Source organism: Haliotis rufescens, unplaced genomic scaffold (genome assembly GCF_023055435.1).
Source record: "Haliotis rufescens isolate VD_foot unplaced genomic scaffold, xgHalRufe1.0.p SCAF_14, whole genome shotgun sequence".
Taxonomy (NCBI): domain Eukaryota; kingdom Metazoa; phylum Mollusca; class Gastropoda; order Lepetellida; family Haliotidae; genus Haliotis; species Haliotis rufescens.
In genome coordinates, this window is record NW_025963824.1 from 5882333 (window position 1) to 5904877 (window position 22545).

At 40.0% G+C, this 22545-nt stretch overlaps 1 long non-coding RNA gene across 1 annotated transcript in view; it reads left to right on the plus strand.

The window, feature by feature from the left end:
* LOC124142077 overlaps positions 1-22545 on the plus strand; it is a 37917-nt gene that overhangs the window by 10109 nt on the left and 5263 nt on the right. Inside the window, exon 3 of the long non-coding RNA XR_006862127.2 lies at positions 8156-8943. This is a non-coding gene — a long non-coding RNA (uncharacterized LOC124142077). The remainder of the gene's footprint in view (positions 1-8155; positions 8944-22545) is intronic.

Consider the following 22545-nt stretch of genomic DNA (forward strand, 5'->3'; position numbering starts at 1 on the left):
TCTTTGGAACATTTCTGCACCGAGTTGACATTTCTGTGAAATTGTAGTACATAAATGTAGTACATCCCTAGATTCCAATACTATAGCAGCACACTGGAAGGCCTCCTATTTTCTTTGAAACTGCATGTCATATTTTGTTTATTGTCCAATAAATCAAAAGTTAGCAAAATAAAAACATGATTGAAGTCTTTTCCATAATTTTGTCCTTAACATTTAACTCTGTACAATTATGTATGACTATGGATTACAAAGCCAATTCACACAATTAAATTTTGGCGTGCAAGGACTGCAGTTTAATTGAAACAAACAGTACCAATTATTTTGGTAGTATGTTCATCGATTTCTAGATAAACATCATTATATATTTAATACTGGGATCAGTTTCCGGTGATACAATCTGGCAATGTCAACTTGTCATTGATTTTGTATTACGGAGCTTAAGCTGAGAAAGCCGATGTCCCAAATATTGTAGCTGTAGGGAGCCCTGCTATCCAGGGTGTGGTCGTTACCCTGGTAAATCAGGCATTTCCTACTGCCCCTTGCCCTCCACCCCCCATATCATCAGTGTTGCCATGTGTATTGGATATATATGTTATATATCCTGGCTACAGGTAGCCCCTTGCCCTCAACCACCCATATCATCAGTGTTGCCATGTGTATTGGATATATATGTTATATATCCTGGCTACAGGAAGCCCCTTGCCCTCCACCACCCATATCATCAGTGTTGCCATGTGTATTGGATATATATGTTATATATCCAGGCTACAGGAAGCCCCTTGCCCTCCACCACCCATATCATCAGTGTTGCCATGTGTATTGGATATATATGTTATATATCCAGGCTACAGGAAGCCCCTTGCCCTCCACCACCCATATCATCAGTGTTGCCATGTGTATTGGATATATATGTTATATATCCTGGCTACAGGAAGCCCCTTGCCCTCCACCACCCATATCATCAGTGTTGCCATGTGTATTGGATATATATGTTATATATCCTGGCTACAGGTTGCCCCTTGCCCTCCACCACCCATATCATCAGTGTTGCCATGTGTATTGGAAACTGACAATTCAAGTATCGGGTGTACCTAAGTATCGATGAATCGTTACAGCTGTTGCCTGTTGCCTCTTACCTCTTACCCTCCACCACACAGTTACCCTCCACCACACAGTTACCCTCCACCACACAGATCATTAATGTATCAGCTGTATTTTGCGGTAAAAAATAAATACAATATTTTTTTAATTTTGTTAAACTGCGGCTAGGTTCTCAGTTGGCTAGCATCAGTTCTCAGTTGGCTAGCATTATGAATCGGCATCAGCCTGGACTAGTACAAGCAGCCACACGCACATTGCTTTATAAGTGCAATGATCTTGGAAGCGACGTTAAACTCCATTTCACCTCACCTCAGCATGCTCAGGTGCTTAAACGTTTCTTCAGGACATTTGTCCAAAACATATCTACACCTTTAATACTGTTTTACGATTGTCAAATAGGTATTTTTAACCCCTAATTTATGATTTTGAGTCAGTATTACAGCCATAAGCATATGATTTATTTCGTACGATTGAAAAGAAAACTAAAAACAGAAAAATATTTCGAAAAAGTGTATTTTTATGTCTCATGTAATTAGAATCACCATGTTTTCAGAAACATTAATTGGCCTAAACAGCTTATGGTAAGTTGCTTTGTGACAATCTTCACCTGTTGATTTTGGAATTGAGACTGCAGTATATAACTATATTGGACCCACATATTACTCATTGCAACTAAAACTTGAGTGTCCTACTAGGTTATTCAATGTTCAAAAGTCTGTATAAGAAACCAATATTAGCGAGGTACATTTTATGTTCATGTTGATTCGTATAATGAAGTGGTATTGGTGTTTAACTAGCATGTCATTAAAAGAATCAGCAAAGATTTCACGCCTCAACATGCCTAGCACAGGCTACACAATCAATCAGGTGGTATTGGCATTCTAGTCACAATTACCCATGATATATATGCACACATCGCTTTTGATTGGTTGCTGATTGGTGATAACTAACAGGGGTACAACAGGGATTATGTTTGGCCCCTGCCATATCTAGCTATAATACAAAGTCGTATACCCTACTGTCAAAATCCAGCCCTATTTATACCCTGCTTTCACTGTTGCTAGGATACCCTTGAAGTAGGATCAGTGGCTGATAAGACTTCGTATTCCCTTGAAAGAAAAATGAACATTTGATATTGCCAGATTTGAAACTGAATAGTATGTGATATGTTGCTTGCCTTTCATTTGTTACTTTTGTGTGAAACAGATAACCTTTTGGATTTAGGAACTTTTACCGTTGTCGTTATTGGCAAGACGTTTCACATAAGTAGTAATTTATGTATTTTCTGCAGTATGCATTAGCTCTACCATGTCTTCCTCGGGGATATTGTTCAAGCATTATTGCAAACACTGACATTTGGCTATTGTATGTCAATATATTTTCATTATTGAAATAGCAAGCACTCTGATCAGTTGCTCTCAAACAGTGACTTCACGGATATTTCATGAGTAAAAAATAACCGTCACTATGCTAAGCTGCTAATTGCTAAATTGCCTTATTATTTACATTTTAGATATAGAAATTGTAAAATCTGCAAGGAAAAATTGGATATTAGAATATATTATTCCTGGTAGAATAAATTTCAGATATGATTTTTTTCTGATTAAAAGTTCTTAGGCTTACATTTGGTTATGATCAGTACAGAAACGCATGCATTAAATGCATCAAATCAGCGATAGAAACTAACATTTTTTTGTCCACTAGTCATTATAATAACATATAGCAAAACCCTTAAAAATGGCAAATTTCTACTAGTCCTTATGATACCTTAACTATTGGGCATTTTAGCAAGGACTACAGGACTAGTGCCAATTTCTACCGTGCGTGTATTGCTGATATCTATTTCTGGCTTATATTATGAGACTGTTACAGGTAACCTACCAAACGGGAAATACAATTGGAATTGTAAATAATCATGTCATGTATATATATTTTTCAAAATGTCCCTACAAGTTTTCCACCCCTACTATTTACTAGGTACAGGATCGCACTGGTGCCTAAAGTCACCGGTAAAGCTGTTACTAGTAGTTTGAATATTGTGCTGTAACACTCTCGTGTCGGCAAGTCAGCTCCTCCATACAACTTATCAAGGGGGTGAGCCGAGTTGCTATGATCCCGTGATTGCCTGGTCACGACTGTGGGTTTGTGGAAAGGGCTTGTTTATGGGTTTCTTCCAACTTTTAAGAACTGAATCACGGCAGATTTTACTTCCACTTGAAGCTCACACACTGTGGTGCAACTGAAATACTGGTCCAAGTGACCCGTGAAGATCCGGGGTAGAATAGGTCTTCAGCTACCTATACTTGCCGTAAAAGGCGACTGCTTTTGTAAGAGGCGACTACCGGAATGGTGTGGTCAGACTCACTGACTTGGTTGATGCATGTCATCGTGTCCCAATTGCGTGGATCGATGCTCATGACATCAATCACTGTAATGTCTGGTCCAGACTCGATTATTTACAGACCGTCGTCATATAACTGGAATATTGCTGAATGTGGGAACAAAAAAAATAAAAATAGTCCAAGTAACGTAAAAACAATACTCACGACTCACTTACTACTCACATCTTACCGAAACAAGCGAGTTAACTGACTATGAAAGTCTAATTTCTACCCTTGCCGAACTAGGCTGGAATTATGGAGTAATATTTGGCCTGGACTAACAAGTCTTTTTAAAGTCCAATCCAAATCACGTAACGAAATCGACATCCAGTTCGTAGAATACCATACAGATTTCAGTCGATCGCAGGATATGCAAAGCATGTATACCGTCAACTTGGCGCCAACAGATGTTCCAAATGTCTTCATGTTCTCGCATGATCTGATGCTCTTTGCGAAGTAAAGACACATTATTACAATACAGATCTTGATTAGTGATCAGATCACCCTGTCTGGGCACTGCCACTTTGTTTGAAGCAATGCAAGTGTTTTGAGAAGTGGAATCTGATTGGTCAATAGGAGGGACATAGAAGAGACAGAACTCATAAGTCAATGGTGGTGGTACGACCAAACCCAGAAATTCAAGCCTAGTTCGGCAAGGGTGGAAACTGGTCTGTCTGGTCCCTTGCCTAGGGAAGATGCACTGCTAACAACTTACTACTCAAAACTTACTACTCAAAACTTACTACTCAAGACTTACTACTCAAGACTTACTACTCAAAACTTACTACTCAAGACTCACTCCCAACTCATCACTGGTCCCAGTGGCTGAAATAACTGCCTGTCTGCCTGCCTGTGACTGGTAACTATTCTGTTGGGCTGCATGAAATTTTCCTTCACCTGCCCGACTATCTGACAGTCAATTTTAAGACAACTTGCATATTTAGTTATATTATTATTCCTCGTAGATTCTCAAGTCATTGATTGTATCACTTCAATTGAATGAAGATGCCTTTTAGTTTTTGCTCTTTTTCAAAGTTTATAAAGTCTGAATGCAGGCAGGTAACTTGAAGATGGGAAGGCAACACTGACTGGTCACCAGCCCGACTGTCTTGTTGGGTTTAGTTGTTTCAAGCTGGTGGTCTTGTTGATGTACTGTGTTGGAAATGGAAGTCAGGGAGTACTTATCACAACCCTAATGTCACGGAGATTTAGGGGATCCCTAAATTCAAATATTGTAGCATCAATAGCCCAGGATCTCTGCCTCTCCTCACCTCTCCATTCCCTCTCCGTTTGAACCCCCATGATATTCATGCTTAATTTCAAACATTGTCACATATTGCAATAATTGTGATAAAAGTTGGAGTGTCACTACAACCAGGGTTAAAAGTTGTGGTAGAGTGTCTGAGGCAAGTAATATTCAGCAAGGACTGTCGGCATCTCCTCGTGGACCACCACCTTTTCCATTAGGTTGATCGCAACACTGAAGCAAAATAGTTCTACTGACAAGGGCAAATAAAATTTCATTTCGATTCCCGAAAACACCTCGTCTGAACGTGTAGTTTCATGCATCCAAAATAAAACAGACCTACCGGTATACAAGCAAATCTGCAATCATGATTAACCCGACCCCAGGATTAATGGCCCTGAGTAAGTAATGGCAGGACAGGGGTGTAGTAAATAGCCAGGGCATAACTCTGTCCCCTCGGTCGAGGTCAAACAATGAACACAAACACTGCCAGAATGTATATTTGTAAAACAATTTGTTTGATAAGAATCACAAGGTGAAAATTGTGCCATATCAATGCTGTTGATAGTGGTCCTAGTTATCGCTGGTACAGCATGCACTCGGAAACTGCTTCTGTCGGTTGTGTTCGTGAACTTGCCCTTATCAAGTTGGATCGAGAAGTAGTGTATGTGGGTGACATAGTTGCCATTGCGGTACCTATCGGCTGCCTGGCATGTCACGATAGGGTTGTTTTTATGCAGATCATAAATAACGAGAGTTTGACTCTGTCACACTTGAGATAACCAGTGCCGTGTGCTGGGGGACGTCCTGGGGATTTACTCTATACCCCCTGTTTCTGGAGGAGGGGGCACCTGCTAGGCAGTGGTCAACACTCCTGGGATAAGGCAGGGTGGTATTTGCAGACTGATTTTAGTGGATTTGTTGAAAGCAGGTGTTTCTGTGAAAACTTAAAATGTAGGGTGGCCTGGTCATCTAAGGCACCGCAATTTGTTGTGCGGAGTTGCATCCCGTGGACCCGCAAAACATCTTTGATCGGCGAGTCCATTTATTCAAGTCGTATCGATTCATCTCTTATTGTTTTCAATACAATCTCATTAAAATCAGATCTTAGTTCTCACCTATAGCTAAACAAAGATTTGAGGATATCCCATTACGGGTCACGTAAGAACGACCTACATCCAACCAATCAGAGCGTTGCTCACCAGATCATGAAAGTGACAGTCGGAATGTGTTTTCTAATCATACAACCACGAAATATTTAACACGGGGTATTCCGAACGACAGTTACAGGTTTTATGATTATATCCATACAATCTAGGCCATCTATAAGCCATTCCAGAATGTTCTTCTTATCAGTTTTATATTTTTAAATCGAGAATACGTCGAAATATGTTTCGAAGCGTAGTCGCCAGTTTGAAACTAGTGTCGTAAAGCTCGAGAAAGTTGCCTTCTGATTGGCTAATGTCGATTTCTTGTCAGTCATTTCATTGGTCGGTCAAAATTCACGAAAGGTCGTTCTAACGTAACCCGTAATGGGATGTCCTGAGTTTAATGAGATTGTTTTCAATAAAATATGCAGGATAGTTTTCATGTCTCGTACATTTGTAATAACAATAACAAAATACTTCTCACTTATATCATAAATAGAAGGCAAACTTGTCAACTGTCTGTTGAAGATATAAACAAACAGTGTGTTACAGCAGGCCTTGAAACTTTACTATATGTTTTTGTTATAAGCTACTCATTAACCGATTCTCAAATTTCAAAGCGAAAGTGAATGATATGGGAGGATAGGGGCTGTTTTAATCCAGAATAGTGAGGTTGTTGAGAGAAAACATGATTTCATTACCAAATCGTCCTTGCTTTGTAGGACCATGCTGCTTGTGTCGTTCTGTGCCAAGACTTATGAAGATCTGGGCTAGAATAGATCTTCAGCAACCCATGCTTGCCTCAAGAGGCGACTATGCTTGTAAGAGGCAACTAGCGGGATCGGGTGGTCAGGCTCACTGATGCATGTCATCGTATTCCAATTGCGTGGATCGATGCTCAAATATGGTCCACTCAATTATTTACAGACCACCGTCATATGGCTGGATTATTGTTGAGTGAGGCGTTAAACAACAAACAAACAAACAAACAAACATTCTGTGTAGATCTCTGCTGTCAGTTTGTTGAGGTTTTAGACTTGCTGAGAACACAGGGTTTCGGATGGGTTCATCTTTCGGGACATTGACCGATTATCATACAAATGTTTTTGTTTGGAAATTTGGTAATCATTAGAAGATTGTTGTCAAAAATTTGGAAATGCCCTAATACCATTGTCGTGCAAAGTCACTGACTTCATGATTAACAGGCTACAGGGGGTCAGAATAATTTTTATATATATGGGTCTTTGAACTGTGAAATTATTGGCCGAGTTCAAGTATTGTCCAGGTGTTGCAGGACAATGGATGGCTCTCATTCGGTCCTCCGACCCGTGAAGATCCGGGGTAGAATAGGTCTTCAGCAACCCATGCTTGCCGTAAAAGGTGACTATGCTTGTCGTAAAAGGTGACTACTGGGATCGGGTGGTCAGGCTCGCTGACTTGGTTGATGCATGTCATCGATCCCATTTGCGTGGATCGATGCTCATGATGACAATCACTGGATTGTCTGGTCCAGACTCGATTATTTCTCAGACCCCCGTCATATTGCTGGAATATTGCTGAGTGCGGCGTTAAACAACAAACCAACCAACCAACCATTCGGTCCTCCAATGTCTCCATAGTCACGTGAGCATTGAACAACATTAGAAATTGGCACTGGTCCTATAGTGCTTGCCAAACTGCCCAATAGTGAAGGTATCATAAGGACGAGTAGAAATTTGCCCTTTTTAAGGGTTTTCCTATATGTTACATTCTAAGGACTAGCAGGGTTAGAAATTGGCACTGGTCCTACAGTGCTTGCCAAACTGCCCAATAGTGAAGGTATCATAAGGACGAGTAGAAATTTGCCCTTTTTAAGGGTTTTCCTATATGTTACATTCTAAGGACTAGCAGGGTTAGAAATTGGCACTAGTCCTATAGTCCTTGCCAAACTGCCCAATGGTAAAGGTATCATAAGGACTAGTAGAAAATTGCCATTTTTAAGGGTTTTGCTATATGTTACATTCTAAGGACTACTCCACTAGTAGACGAAAACATAGTTTGTATCGCTGTTGAACATGCTGGATCATGTCTAATATCGAATTCCCCCCAAGTTCCTCATTGGGTGAAACACGGTAACAGACCTCCCTGCTGAAGTCCACTGGGGTGGAAACTGATATTTGTCTATCAGAATGTGAATTAATAGGCAAATAAAGGGAGCAATGGCCATGAATGACTGGCACTGTTTAGTGGAGCGCTGATAGGGTTGACATTGCCTGACGAGTGTTGTGTATATATTGCAGGACTTGAGTCAACTCCGGGCCTACCCTGGTAGAGTAGCTGCGACCACCACAGGCTTTGATCAAGCAGTACTACGTCCAAGCTTGGCCACGTCTTTGCCTCAACACGCTTAGATACTCCACTGAAGTGAGCGCAAATATTCTGCCTTGAAGAAACATCGTCCTCAAACTCTACATCAGCAGGTGCTTGGACGAAGATGTTACATATATCTGCTTGTTGGAGAAACCCTGAAGCCTACATGCGATAAAACTGTTCTATGTCTCTGCTTCAAAACTAGATAAGCAAGTCCTGCGATGAACCAGTTCCATATCTGTACCTCAGGGGGTCCTTGAGAGGGAGCTGTTCCGTGTCTGTGCCTCGGATCTTTACATCAGGGGTGCTTTAAAGGAAGCTGTTCCTTGTCTGTGCCTTGAAGTAGCCTTTAAGATGACTTTATTGCCAACCCGGAGTCACAGTATTGTATATACCATTTGTTGTTAGGGTATTGTACCCCAACTGAGGATAGCCGTGCGAAAAAATATGGACAACTATTCTGAAACAAGTGGACTAGTCTGTCATGCAGAAGTTCGATACAGCCATCAACAGAACAATGCATGTTCGGAGAGTTTAAAATCATCTTATTGGCGAGGAATGGTAACTTTTCAGAGAGTGAGCCTTGAGGAGAGAGGGCTGCTGCAGGAGGCTGTGGAAGCCTCAACACGGCTGACTGGCAGCCTTGAGCAAGGAAGGGGAGGCAACTGCTTCTGGTGATGGGGATTCCATTGGAGATGTTCCTGAGCCAAGACATGAAGTAAGTGCACAGTGGTTTTCAGCGATAATTCTAGGGTGGGGTCTTGTGCTTGCCCTACATTTGAAAAAAAAGGCCCACATTTTCAAATACAGTGGGACATTTTAACATTGTGCTGTATGGGCAAGTGTGGGTGTACCTCTCGAATATTTGAATTTTTTTACATAAAGGCCCCATGTCAGAAATTCCTAGCATCAACCTTGAATATGGGTATACAAGTGGAAATGGATACATTGGGTAATTACTCGCTGTTTTGCTATTTCTTATTTTTTTCATGTATAATTAGCACACAACACAAGCAACTCAAAATAATTGGGTAATGGTGATTTATTTTGTGTATTATACGCAGCTTTTCCAGCGGTAGAAACTAACAGTTTCAGTCCACTAGCCCTTATAATGATAGCATATAGCAACACCTTTTAAAGTGTCAAAATTCTACTAGTCCTTAGGATACCTTTACTATTGGGCAGTTGGGCAAGGACTATAGGACTAGTGCCAATTTCTAACCCTGTTTTCTAGAGTCTCCTTTCATGCTTATTTTCAAACATGGGTCGACTGTTGAAGAATGAGTTGGTTTCTACCGCCCCTGTATTTGACGTTTCACCAGGTCAAGTCCTGGCGAGTGTCGGGTGGAGTGTCAGCTGGTGTTCTTCAGATGATAGATTGACCACTTAATGTTCCTTCTGAGAACTCTGCCTTGAAATGTAGTTCTAGCTGGGCTGTAACGATTTCACTGAATGTTTGGTGCATTGCAATGTTCCTTGTCAGGATTGTTCTGGTGTCCTCCGTGATATTGCTGGAATAGTGCTAAAGCGGCGTAAAACCAAACTCACTCACTCAGGATTGAAGTATATTGTTGGGTCATGTATTGCAGTGTTAGAAATTGGCACTAGTCCTGTAGTCCTTACCAAACTGCCCAATAGTAAAGGTATCCTAAGGACTAGTAGAAATTGGCCCATTTTAAGGGTTTTGCCATATGTTATCATTATAAGGACTAGTGGGCAAAAACTGTTAGTTTCTAACCCTGTATTGCAATACAGATTTTGCTGGAGACAAAAGGAATTTTCTTGATTTTGTTTAAAAAAAACTTTAAGGGACATTCTTCTTTTTCATTTCCAAATTTGAATAATATCAACATATATTTTATGAAAGTCAGTCCTTGAAAATGAACCTTTCTGAAACCCTGTAACAGAAGACTGATGACACAGAAATTGTTTGAACATTGTGAAGGTTCCTAGTTTGTACTGGTGCCCACAGCAACCTGTGCTTGGACCAAGAGGCGACTTCGTTGCGTGGTTGATTGTGTGTCATTGCTCTAAATATCAATCACTTGTTTGTCTAGCCCAGACTCAATTATTTACAGGGATAAAACTGGGATATTGTGGAGAGTGGCGTTAAACAACAAACAGAACATTCAAGGACATTGACTGAATGTCATCCAAAACGTAAACAAAAATATATTCAAATTAGTTCATGAAAGAATGTCTTCTGAAAAGTTACAACAGCGTTAGAAATTGGCACCAGTCCTATAGTCCTTACCAGACTGCCCAATAGCAAAGGTATCCTAAGGACTAGTAGAAATTAGCCCATTTTAAGGGGTTTTGTTATATGTTATCATTATAAGGACTAGTGGACAAAAGCTGTTAGTTTCTACCCCTGTTACAATCATGAAAATGCCCTATTGCCATGTGACCCTACCCAAATCCCAGTACGGTGTTCGCGGGTCTCGCTCTTCCCCCATTAATATGATAATGTACTGCCACTGTAGCCCAGAAACACCAGTTGCTATGAAGAAGGAATTCCCTCCTTCAGTCAGTGTGTATACATGTTCCAAGTCAATGCTGGCCCCAGCTCCTCAGGCTTGTGGGGTCATGTTTCGCCGAGTCGCGGAGAGAAGGCCCAATACAAACTCTCAGCCACTTGACTGCTCACTGAAAAGAAGTAGTTAGTCCTTTGTTGTTCTCCCGGTGCCATCTCCAGAGTTGGTATGGGAGAACACTTAGTGTTTGTCGAAGGTTTGACTTTTTGGTCGACGTGTATTAGTGGAATATGATCAGGCTTTCACGACACAGGGAGTCACAAACCATGCTTATCAGGGTATTTTGTGTACCATATGAAGGACGATATTACATGCGTGATATGATACGTATCAAGATCCGGGGTAAAATAGGTCTTCAGCAACCCATGCTTGCCGTAAAAGGCGACTAACGGGATCGGGTGGTCAGGCTCACTGACTTGGTTGATGCATGTCATTGATCCCAATTGCGCAGACCGATGCTCATGATATTAATCACTGGATTGTCTGGTCCAGACTCGATTATTTACAGACCGCAGTCATATAGCTGGAATATTGCTGAGTTTGGCGTAACAACAAACCAACCAACCTTCTGCGAAGGCGGTAAAATACTCAGCAGAAATTTACATAGTTGCATAGGCTCACAGAAACAAACTGTCAGCATGTGATCTAATTGTTTTTGTATATTTGTGTTTATAAAGTAATTTCAAAATTATTTGTGTAATTTTAGATAAATTAATGTACACAAGACTTATTTATTTGTGTATAATACGCACTCGTATGTTATATGCACCCTTAATTATGGGCAATTAAATTCTGGAAAAATATATCTGTCGTATATACACATTTTAGGCTGTCGGCATAAACCACGAAATTTACGATCTTTCAACTCAAAATAATATTCTAATAAGAGCCCCCTATTTCTAATTTTGAGAGCGCCCTGGGCACTTATTACGTCGAATACGGTAATATGAGAGAATCGGGTTGTCCTTACCCTTGTTTGAGTAGTGTGTATGTAAGAAGTCTGCATTAACTGTGAAGTACCAGCCTGAACTTGTACATGAAAGGTCTGCCTGCAAGAACTACTTAAGTTTTACCTGTAGATATCTGACAAAGAATCAACTGTGAAAGAACTTAGCATGGACGTCAAGGGCCCTTGTCTTTGCCCTGATGCAAGAAGTTAGACCTACTGGGTCCCTAGATTCAAATAAAGGAGGGGCAGACCTCACCCTTTATTTCAAACACTGATCAATTTGTCTTGAAAAATGAATTCCAGATTTAACCTGTTAGATAAATCTTTTTTTAGGACTCTCCATTGGCTCATGCTGGGGAGAGTTTACATTTACATATCTCGGAGGTCAGTGCCAGAACTTTTTGAGAACACGAGCACAAACATGGCTCTCAGCATAATTTTCAGTAGAATAGAGTTGTTGCATTGATTATTATTTGCTGAGCTCACTAGACCAAACAGAATATTTCTGGACTCGGGCTTTAGACAGTGGTTGAAGTCGCAGTCTGCATATGCACTTGAAAATACATGTCTTCATGGGCTTCGACAATCGCAGTGTTAGATATTGGTGCTAAGTCATGTCGTCCTTTCCAAACTGCCTAATAGTAAAGGTATCATAAGGACTAGTACATTTGTCATTTTGAAGGGTGTTGGTCATTATAAGAACGCCCAGGGCGCTCTCAAAATTACAAATAAGAGGCTCTTATTAGAATATTATTTTGGCGGGAAAAACAGTTGAAATATAAATTTTGTGGTTTATGCTGACAGCCTGAAATGTTTATGTACGACATATATTTTTCCATAATTAAGGGTGCATATATCACATGAGGGCGTATTATACACGAATAAATAGGTCTTGAGTACACTGATCAATCGGAAGGGGTGCTAATTTGAATTGTTCACTAGCCAATATATTAGCAAATATCGCCGTGGGTGCTTATTACGTCGAATACGGTATTAGTTACCATCGCTGAATAGCCTGTATTAGGGGCCAGTAGCTCTAGTTTTGTACTTGACAGAGATTGACTGTTATGGAGTTGAAGGCTACATCAGTGTAAGTTCATCAGCCTGATAACACAACAGACCCGTGAAGATTCCGGGGTAGAATAGGTCTTCAGCAACCCATGCTTGCCGTAAAAGGTGACTATGCTTGTCGTAAAAGGCGACTAACGGGATCGGGTGGTCAGGCTCGCTGACTTGGTTGATACATGTCATTGATCCCAATTGCGTGGATCGATGCTCATATCAATCACTGGATTGTCTGGTCCAGACTCGATTATTTACAGACCGCTGTCATATAGCTGTAATATTGCTGAGTGCGGCGTTAAACAGCAAACCAACCAATTATAACACAACAGTGTTGACTGAGTCATATCAGAGGAGTTGAATAAACGCCTCAAGTGATAATTGGGGGGAAAAATGAACAATTTCAGAAGTAAGTACCCGCCTGGTACAATTTGACAACATCGACAATGGAGGCCTGGAGTAACACCTCGCATCACCTGTAGTCCGAGATGGGTACAGTGCATGTGATACGAAGCTGTATTGCACTCGGAGCCCTGGAGTAACACCTCGCATCACCTGTAGTCCGAGATGGGTACAGTGCATGTGATACGAAGCTGTATTGCACTCGTCCCGGCCTATGGGTGGTGTGACAGTCATCAGACCAACATGTACCATCAAGGGAGATAACTAGATCATGTAGATAAACATTGCATCACCAGCTGAGGACGAGGAAGCCGGCTGAGCAAGAAGACCAGGGTCATGACTGAAAAGCTGGGCACAGATAAAGACCAGCTTAACCATTGAAATATTATAGAATTCTACCTTAGTCATGGGCATCAATCAAGAATGACATTTGTCACAATAGGGGTAGAATTTGATATTCTGACAGTTCTGTCAATGTTATGTAAATGTTCATGAAATTGAAAATAAAGTTTCTGTTCACAGAAAAGTTCTGCTCCAGTGTTGCTGTCTACCTAAACATAAAAGGTAGTCCACAAGGAAATGTCATGTGTCCTTCCTGAAATTTACTCTTCGTACTGGCAATCCTATGTTAATTCTGAACCCTGATTTCTGCTTTATAATGCTGTGAACTTGCTTTGAGGACCTATGCTTACCTACAAATCCGAAGAATGCTGTGCAAATCAAACTTTCTATGAGACATTCACAGAGTTTTTGCCCTATTCAAACTTCTTTCCCTGTTGCAGGGCTTGTTTACATAAACAGGTTGCAGGACGGGTACATTATGCTCAGATAAATTACCTTACCATGGCGCAGTCACCTCTGACCCGGCTGTACAAATACTGGCTTGCCTCGGTAGTGATACCCTCATTATCGTGGGTTTAAACACTCCTAATTTACTGTCTTCTCTTTGAAGCCTCGTTCTGCAGTTTGTGTGCAGTTGTGATAGTCATGAATAGATAAAGATTTATTGACCTGCTCGTCAGCAGATTAAGTCGAAACTTGCCAGTTGAGGAGGAATCGGTTCATATCAATACTCAGATTTTTATGGATGTCAAAACTAAAAAAAACCCTCAGATATATGATCAGCGGCTGCCAAAACTTTTAAGGGTGCTATTTTCCGTGGATATTTTTAAGAGCTTTTTAGGTTGATATATGGCTTGTTATGAGGTGAGCTACTCGACCAAAACAATCTGTGACTTTAGACCCTTGTTCGAAGCCAGAGTCTAGAAAATTCTGTTTGGTCTTGTCGGCTCAGCTCATCAGTCACCATGACACTAAATTCTACTGAAAATGATGCTTAGCGCCAAGTTTTCCAAAATGAAATTTTACTAGACTGGCTTCAGACTAATTCAGCATGTTTTCGCATCATTTACAGTAGATCATGGTATCAATAGATTTATGTGAATGAGTCTACAAGAATTTTCCTTCACTGACTTGGACTAGTTGCACATGCTACACACAACCAAATGTTTTCCCATAGATTTCTATAGTAACGTTATATATTTTTAAAAAATAACTAAACATTCAACAGCTATTACCTGTACGTGTGTGCAGAGTTTGGCGTAGAGCAGCAATGAAAACAAAAAAAATGACTAGCTTAGCCAGCTCCTTTTCCGAGTACAGGAAGCTAAACACACCACCCCCAGTTTCGCACCAAATGTCGCCTCCTTGAAAATAGCTGTGGTCACATTCAGCATAAGTCATCATGTTGAAAAAGACTAAATATAGAAAAACATGGTCAGTTTTAATAACTGGATGGATGTAAATTTAAAAGACATAAAAATCTTACACAATATCCTCCAATCACAGCCTGCAGATATCTCTCGATCTGCACTGAAGGCTCCCTACGAAAACCGCACTGTCCCAACTGGTTCTGATTTGGTGTAGTAGAACCTAAAGACGAAGACTGGAGTGACTGGGTTCATATGTCACCGGGACTTCTCCAGCATTCCAAACTAAGTGCCTTTAACATTGTTATTTTCCTCAAATTGGTCGGTGAAATACAAGTCATTTCTTCAATGCAACACAAAGCCACTTAAAATTATAACATGTATTGGGAATTTTATCTCCATTTCGGGGATCTTTACTATTATTTGCTGCAGACTTCGGGACGATTATCGATCTCTGAGAAAGTCTAGATAAGTCCCTGGTTTCAGCGTTTATTAGTGCTGGGACAATACACCAACTGTGTATTGTATCCATGCGTATCACGATTCTTTGCTCACGATCAGATACATATCACAATACATGCATGTGATCTTATCTGTGTTGTGTAAGCCATCTTCTTCATAGACAGGATGGCCAAATACCTGGCCCAATGACAATTTACAGTCAGCAGTGCAATTGATGATAATATTAACGTTTTCACTACTAATTAATCAATGTTAATGTTTGGTGTTACCCGTGAAGATCCGGGTTGGAATAGGTCATCAGCATCCCATGCTTGCCATAGGAGGCAACTATGCTTGTTTTAAGAGGTGACTTAGGGGATCGGGTGGTCAAGCCAGCTGACCTGGTTTGATGCATGTCATCGTATCCCAATTGGACAGATCAATCACTGGATGGTTTGGTTCAGATTTGATTGTTTGCAGCCCGCCATCATATAGCTGGAATACTGCTAAGTGCGGCGTTAAACAACAAAGAATGAAGCAAAAATAATGTTTGGTGTAACAACAATTATTAAATCAATGTTTGAGGTAAGAATTGATATTGTTTACTTCGTGTGTGACTGTTATCGATACTTGAGTCGAGAAGCAAAAACTCATCATCCCACCAAGTGTTTCAGGTTTAGAAATTAACATTAGCTAGGGGCTGGTACAAATTTCCCCATTGTTTTAACATTACAAGGGCATTTTATCTTTTCTTGGGCTTTTTAAGCTTTTGAGTTAAGTCCTAACCCTGCGTTTATGCATGTTTTATGATAATTACAGCGTGATCATTGAGCCTATATTTGCTATATGTTAGTCTTGAGTAGTAATCAATCTGGTTTTGCAGAAATATTCTGAACAAAAAAGTTTGGGATCATGAATATTTTGGGTGATATTATATGAAATTGTGTGCTCAGTCTTCGCTACAAAACAAAATACCTAAAAATATTGATGCCTTTTTTTTCAGTATATGTGTAGACACCTTTTGCAAAAAGAAATCTAATGAAGTCTCTGAAATGTACATTTGTGTCGACTCGCCAAAACCTGTCCTTCTACAGTTGTACAGCTACATGTTAGTACTTTCATGTTGGCTGTCTGGTGTCATACTTACACTTATTAGAGTTAGACAACTTTTGATAGATTGAGGCTTAAAGATTGACCTAAAGTTTCAGGATGTGTGAAGTTTTTGTTTTCTCCCTGAAATATTTCCTAAAGCAGGGTAAGAACTAACTCAATAGCTTTACTTGCTGGTTAATGATAAAAAGCCCTTGTGTTAAAACAATGGAGAAATTAGGAAATGTGTACTAGCGGACTAGTGTTAAGTTCTAACCCAGTGAAGTGTTCTTATTTAAGTTATTTCCAGCGCTCTCTGGTCAAAAATGTAACGTAACTAGCTGTTTTTCAGATTAAATGTATCCAATATTCTGGAAGCCGATGTATGGTTGTAGACTTTATGGAGAACTCAACTAAATCTGAGCTCTAAGTTGTGTCGTGCTTAACTTTCATACAAACCATCAAGTGTTTGATCTTGCATTGTCCTTCCTTAATGAGCAAGCCTTTTGTGACTGTTTGCAAAGCTGCTTATTCAAACGTGATTTTGTGTCGACAAGACTAATTATTTTTGAAAATGTTTCACATTAGAGATTTGCTAGGTCATTCTCAGTTGGTCAACAAACACACTGCAGAATGACAGGCTGAGTATGTGTGGTGTTATATTCTGGAAAGTTGTGTTGATCATATACAAACACATTAATTTCCCTGTCTGCAAGGCACACAGGTATTATTTCATACTGCTATTGAAAAGCTGCCTCTTATTCAAAGTAATGCCAGGAAAGCTGGTTACGATGTGTTAAAACACAATGTCTTGAATTTCAACAATAGGGTAATGAGCCTTGTACAATATTGAATAGAGCTAGGGAACGCCATTGTGAGGGCTTGCCAGTCCTAATCTGGATATAATAGAATACTAACTGTTGTGTTGACTAGCCTAGAGTTTGTATTCAATGCCTTTGACTCCCTTATCCAACACCCCTGCCCAGAGGCTAACTAGCCAGCCAGTCAATGAGCTAGCCTAGCTACACTTGAGTGAGGAGAATACGGGTGTATACTGCATATCCCGCGCCATGGCGATACGAGTTTTAGCACATGGCAATACAGGTTTTAACACATGGCAGCAGGTAGGGTAGTGTAGTGTTGCTTGGCTGACTGAGGTGGTGAGCTGAGCCTTGGCAATGACAGTACAGGGTGGACCAGCAACCGGTGTGGACTTTACTGACAACTGTTTGTACAGTGAGGAAGGTGTAGACATTTGGATGATGTACACCAGGGTTTGGGATCTTTAGGCCGGTGTGCTCACAGAGAAGTCTCCACACCTACTCCAACAGGTGCTTGTTTTGTTTTTTTCAGGCTGGTTTCAAATTGTTACCTCATCTAATGATTGTGTGGTTTGCTTGAGCTATGACATCTTCAATAAGTATGAACTTGTGAATAACAGTATGTATTGGAGGGATTTGTTACAGTTGGGGTAGCATACAGTGTATTTTCTGTGTGATAGGATGATTTATGTAGTTTGGTTTTATTTTCTCTATGTTTGGCTCTTTCATGTTGAGTTTTCATTGTAATGCTAAATCAAGTTCAAATAATCATTAATGTTGGTTTTATTTTTCTATGTATTCTCACTATTGGGCTTAAAAATCTTAATCTAACCTGTGCTCGTTTATGTAATTTAAGTTTTTAACACAGTTCTAACTGAAGCATGTACTGTAGAACACATTTCTTATGAACACTGAAAGCAAACAAACATAACAAACCAGCGGTAGAAATTGCCACTAGTCCTGTAGTCCTTGCCAAACTGCCAGATAGTTAAGGTATCCTAAGGACTAGTAGAAATTTGCCATTCTTAAGGGGTTTGCTAAGTTATCATTATAAGGACTAGTGGGCTAAAACTGTTAGTTTACCACTGCAAACTATTTTAATTTTTTGGACGTCACCACTTTGTTCAGTATACCCAAAAGAAGTTAAAGAACACCCAGTTCTAACATGTTATGTCAGATTAACTATTGTAATATGAAACAAAGGGTGTTCTTGTACTTCTATTGAGAAGTATGTGACAGTCAAATACGATAGAAACTAACAGTTTTAGTCCATTTGCCCTTAAAATATATACCGTTTAAAGTGGACAATTTCTAAAAGTCCTCATAATATTGTACAGTTTGGCAAGATTAAGCTATTGCAGGCAAACCAGTGTAAAGAGCCCATTGGCCTGATTCTCTTAAACAGTGTTAGAAACTGACAGTTTTGGTCCACTAGTCCTTATAATGATATCATATAGCAAAACCCATAAAAATGGCAAGTTTCTACTGGTCCTTATGATACCTTAACTATTGGGCAGTATGGCAAGGACTACAGACTAGTGCCAGTTTCTAACACTGTTAAATGTGCAGATAGAAAGTGTATGCCGTAACTGTTTTAGCAAAGATTTCTTTCTCGTTTCTAGTGTTACAATGTATGTGGGTCCTATATTCCTTAATGCTTTCCACTAAGGTATCTTTGTCTTCTTGGACCCCAAATCATGACCTTTTCCACAAGGCATTCATGACTCTCCAACATTGTTTTCTTTTCTGAGGCAAGACATGATGATAAAAATGTATATTCACTCATCACACTGGCAACAATTGAAAATATTGACCCTTCTCTTAAGAAATGGAAATATTTAATAAGTGTAGCAGATGCTCCCAGTTTCAAGTGTCAACTTGATTCTACATGTGTAGGATCATGCTATCATATGTTCATCCGTTGTTCCTCAAACTTCATGTCAGGATTTTCTGTGAAGACAGAGCTATGCTGTCCCCATTGTTGGACGAACACTACCACACACTGCAATTACTGAACCCTAAGAACACAGCACCTCTAATCCTTCTTAATAATGTACGGAATGCCCTTGAAATGCAAAATCTTTCCTATCCTTCACATTGCCTAGGCCTAATACCAATTCTACTGTGGGGTGTAATAACATAGTTATAGCCTGGTTAGGAGATAATCCCAGCTATATTGCAGACCCGACAATACCCGCCTATTCATTCCTGTAGAGCCTTGTGTTAGACAACCTGTTGAACGGTCCCCGATATGCCCGTTCAGGTACGCGCTTCTAATGGATGTGGACCGCCACTGAAGGGGGACAGGTCTTGGCACTAACGGTTGTTAACCTGGTTGCTGGGGTGACAAGCACGTGGGGACGCTTGGCTAGGTAGGCAGGCAGGCAGGCACACACCATGTGCTGGTGAAGGAGGTGGTTACACTACCCCTGACCTGGGTGGCTTGCCTCAACTCTCAGCGTGGAATGTTTGTGAGTATTTGTAGGTTTTGTTGTTCAGTTTACTTTATTAATATTCATTGCCGGCACAGAGTGGGTGTTGGTGATATACTTCTATCAGGGTTAGGAATTAGTTTATATTTTCACTTGGCCACCAAAATAATCTACTACAGATTTGCCATGTGCAAAGAATATATGTCACATGTTCTCCTTGCAAGTGGACTTCAGGTCATTTTGTCATTTATTTACTTGGTTTCTGCATAGGGTTCTGTCTGCTTCTAGAACTTGTATTGGACCGATATTCTGATTTCTAAAGTTATAGTTGTAAGTTGATATGGTCCTCTTCATGGGAAGTGATCATCGGCTGTGTCTCCCATTCTTAAACACTGATTTAGGTTTGTCAGAACGTCCATGCTTTAACATTGACTTATGATTGTTGTGGTGCTAGGATCACTTTGTGGAACTGGACTGAGACCTGTCACGCTAGTTGCTATCTATCCGGTTTGTTACAAATAGGTAAAGATAACATAATTAACGCATTTGTTTAGTCACATGAAATGTTTTACTTTTTCTGGATTGTGCTGCCATTGAAATATTGCAAGCAACCATTGCGATAAATATCAATAGTTTACAGTGTATCATTTTAGATGGATTTTAGAGTTAAATTAAAAGTTGGAACTGAAGTTTCTTTGAATGTGATAACCACAACAAAAAAGGAATTAAGTTTGAGATATGACTGACTTGGTTTTTCTTTATCCTAATAATTTAAGAAAAGAAACTTCAACATTACCATGTGTAAATTACTACCACTCATGATCAAAAGAAAACAAATTTGAACAGCATTGCATGTACTATCAAAACTATCGATATTCTCGACTGAAATCGATACTATTGATCGGAAACTGATTTAACAATCGATTTATTGACTTTAAGTGCTTATCAATAGCAATATATCGATATTTTGATTTAGCATGACACCCCTATTAATGTTAGCTGTGTAGTGTTTGTCAGCGACTGACCACAACTTTGCCTCTGTTAGGACGGCTTTGTCTTTTGACTGAAACGTGCAATGTTACGTTGGAAGGTAGGACTTGTGTATTATTCACTTGCTGTACTTTCAAAGTACCCTGAATGATCTTTCTCTGGGCACTGTTAGAGGGGAAGGCAGGCCAGATATATGATTGTTCGAGGTGAAGGCAGGATAGACGATTGTTGTGAAGTTATAAACTGAAATCTGTCGGTGTGCATTGTGGTGAGATTTGAAAGATTGCCAAGTTGGTATTGTTGTGTGTGTTTACTATGCTTGTGCTTGGGTTTCAAGGCATTCAAGGCAGGTATAATACATGCATAGGACTGGCACAACTACACAGTCCACTTAAGCACTCCGTGGGTGAGCATTGGTGAAGTGTCATTTTGTAAAATGCAGAAACATGGCGGGAAAGTCAATCCTATATTTCTCGCAAAAAAACCTTTACCAAATACAGAATGCTACTCTTAAAGCAGCGGTAGAAACTAAAGGTTTCAGTTCACTAGTCCTTATAATGATAACATATAGCAAAACCTTTAAAAAGGGCAAATGTCTACTCGTCCTTAGGATGCCTTTACTATTGGGCAGTTTGGCAAGGACTATAGGACTAGTGCCAATTTCTAACCCTGTTAAAGGTGAAATTACTTACGGCAAGTACAGTTAATTTTCCCAAAAGATTTGTATTTTGATCTAGTAGAAATAATGCTGAAAAGCCTACAGTTCAGTCAGTATCCCAGTGTTCAGGGTTTGAGCTGGTTCCCAGCAACATGTGCTTGTGACTTCATGGATTGGGAGGTCGGACTCTTGTTACTTTGTTGCTTGTGTCATTGTACCCTGACAGCATGAGATGTTCATAATATCAATCACTGGATTGTATGGTTCACACTTTATATTATTTAGAGATGACATATGGCTAGACTATTGCCGAGTGCGACGTTGAACAACAGACCCGTGAAGATCGGGGGTAGAATAGGTCTTCAGCAACCCATTCTTGTTGTAAGAGGCGACTAACGGGATCGGTAGGACAGGCTCGCTGACTTGGTTGATACTTGTCATCGCATTACAATTGCGTGGATTGATGGCCATGATGTCAATCACTGGATAATTTACAGACTGGCAACATACAGCTGGAATATTACTGAGTGCAACAAACGAACGTTGAACAACCAAACGACGAATGCTTGGGTCAAATTTGTTGCTCATTACGTCAACCACTGGTTGCATGGCAGAGACTTGTTTCAACGGTTCGCCTGTGTCTGGCTGAAATATTGTTGATCGCTGCGTTAAAAAAAAAATAAGAATAAGAAAAACAACACATTTTCACATGTCCAGGTCAAATTTCTACTCTGATTTGTATTTATATATATAACAGTACGTCAAATCCTTGTGTTAAATATGAACACGATATCGCGTTTGATCTAACCCCATGAAGTGCAGGTGACCATGCTTGAGTTGGGTCTGATGTACATGTAAAAAGCCTCGATCTGTAAAGGTTTCCGCTCCTATTCATTGAACAGTTAGCATTTGAGATAATGTCACCGAGCTATTGCAGTGATAAATCAGACGCTGAAACCAGCAAGGAAGTTGAAAGTCCTTACATTCAGCTGTCAAGATAGTCGTAAATAACTGGGCAGGAAATTGAATATACTACAATGGTGAACTATATGTGCATTGAGCTGTTTGTAACGTACTCTGCACTTCAAGATCCTGTGAAATATGAAGTTTATTCATGCATGAGACTGTTATTCAATAGGCGTCCAACAATAAATTATTTCAGCGGGCAATGGGTCCAAAAGCACACATTAAACGATGCAAATGGCAGTTTGTGTCTGTAAACATTTAGAAATC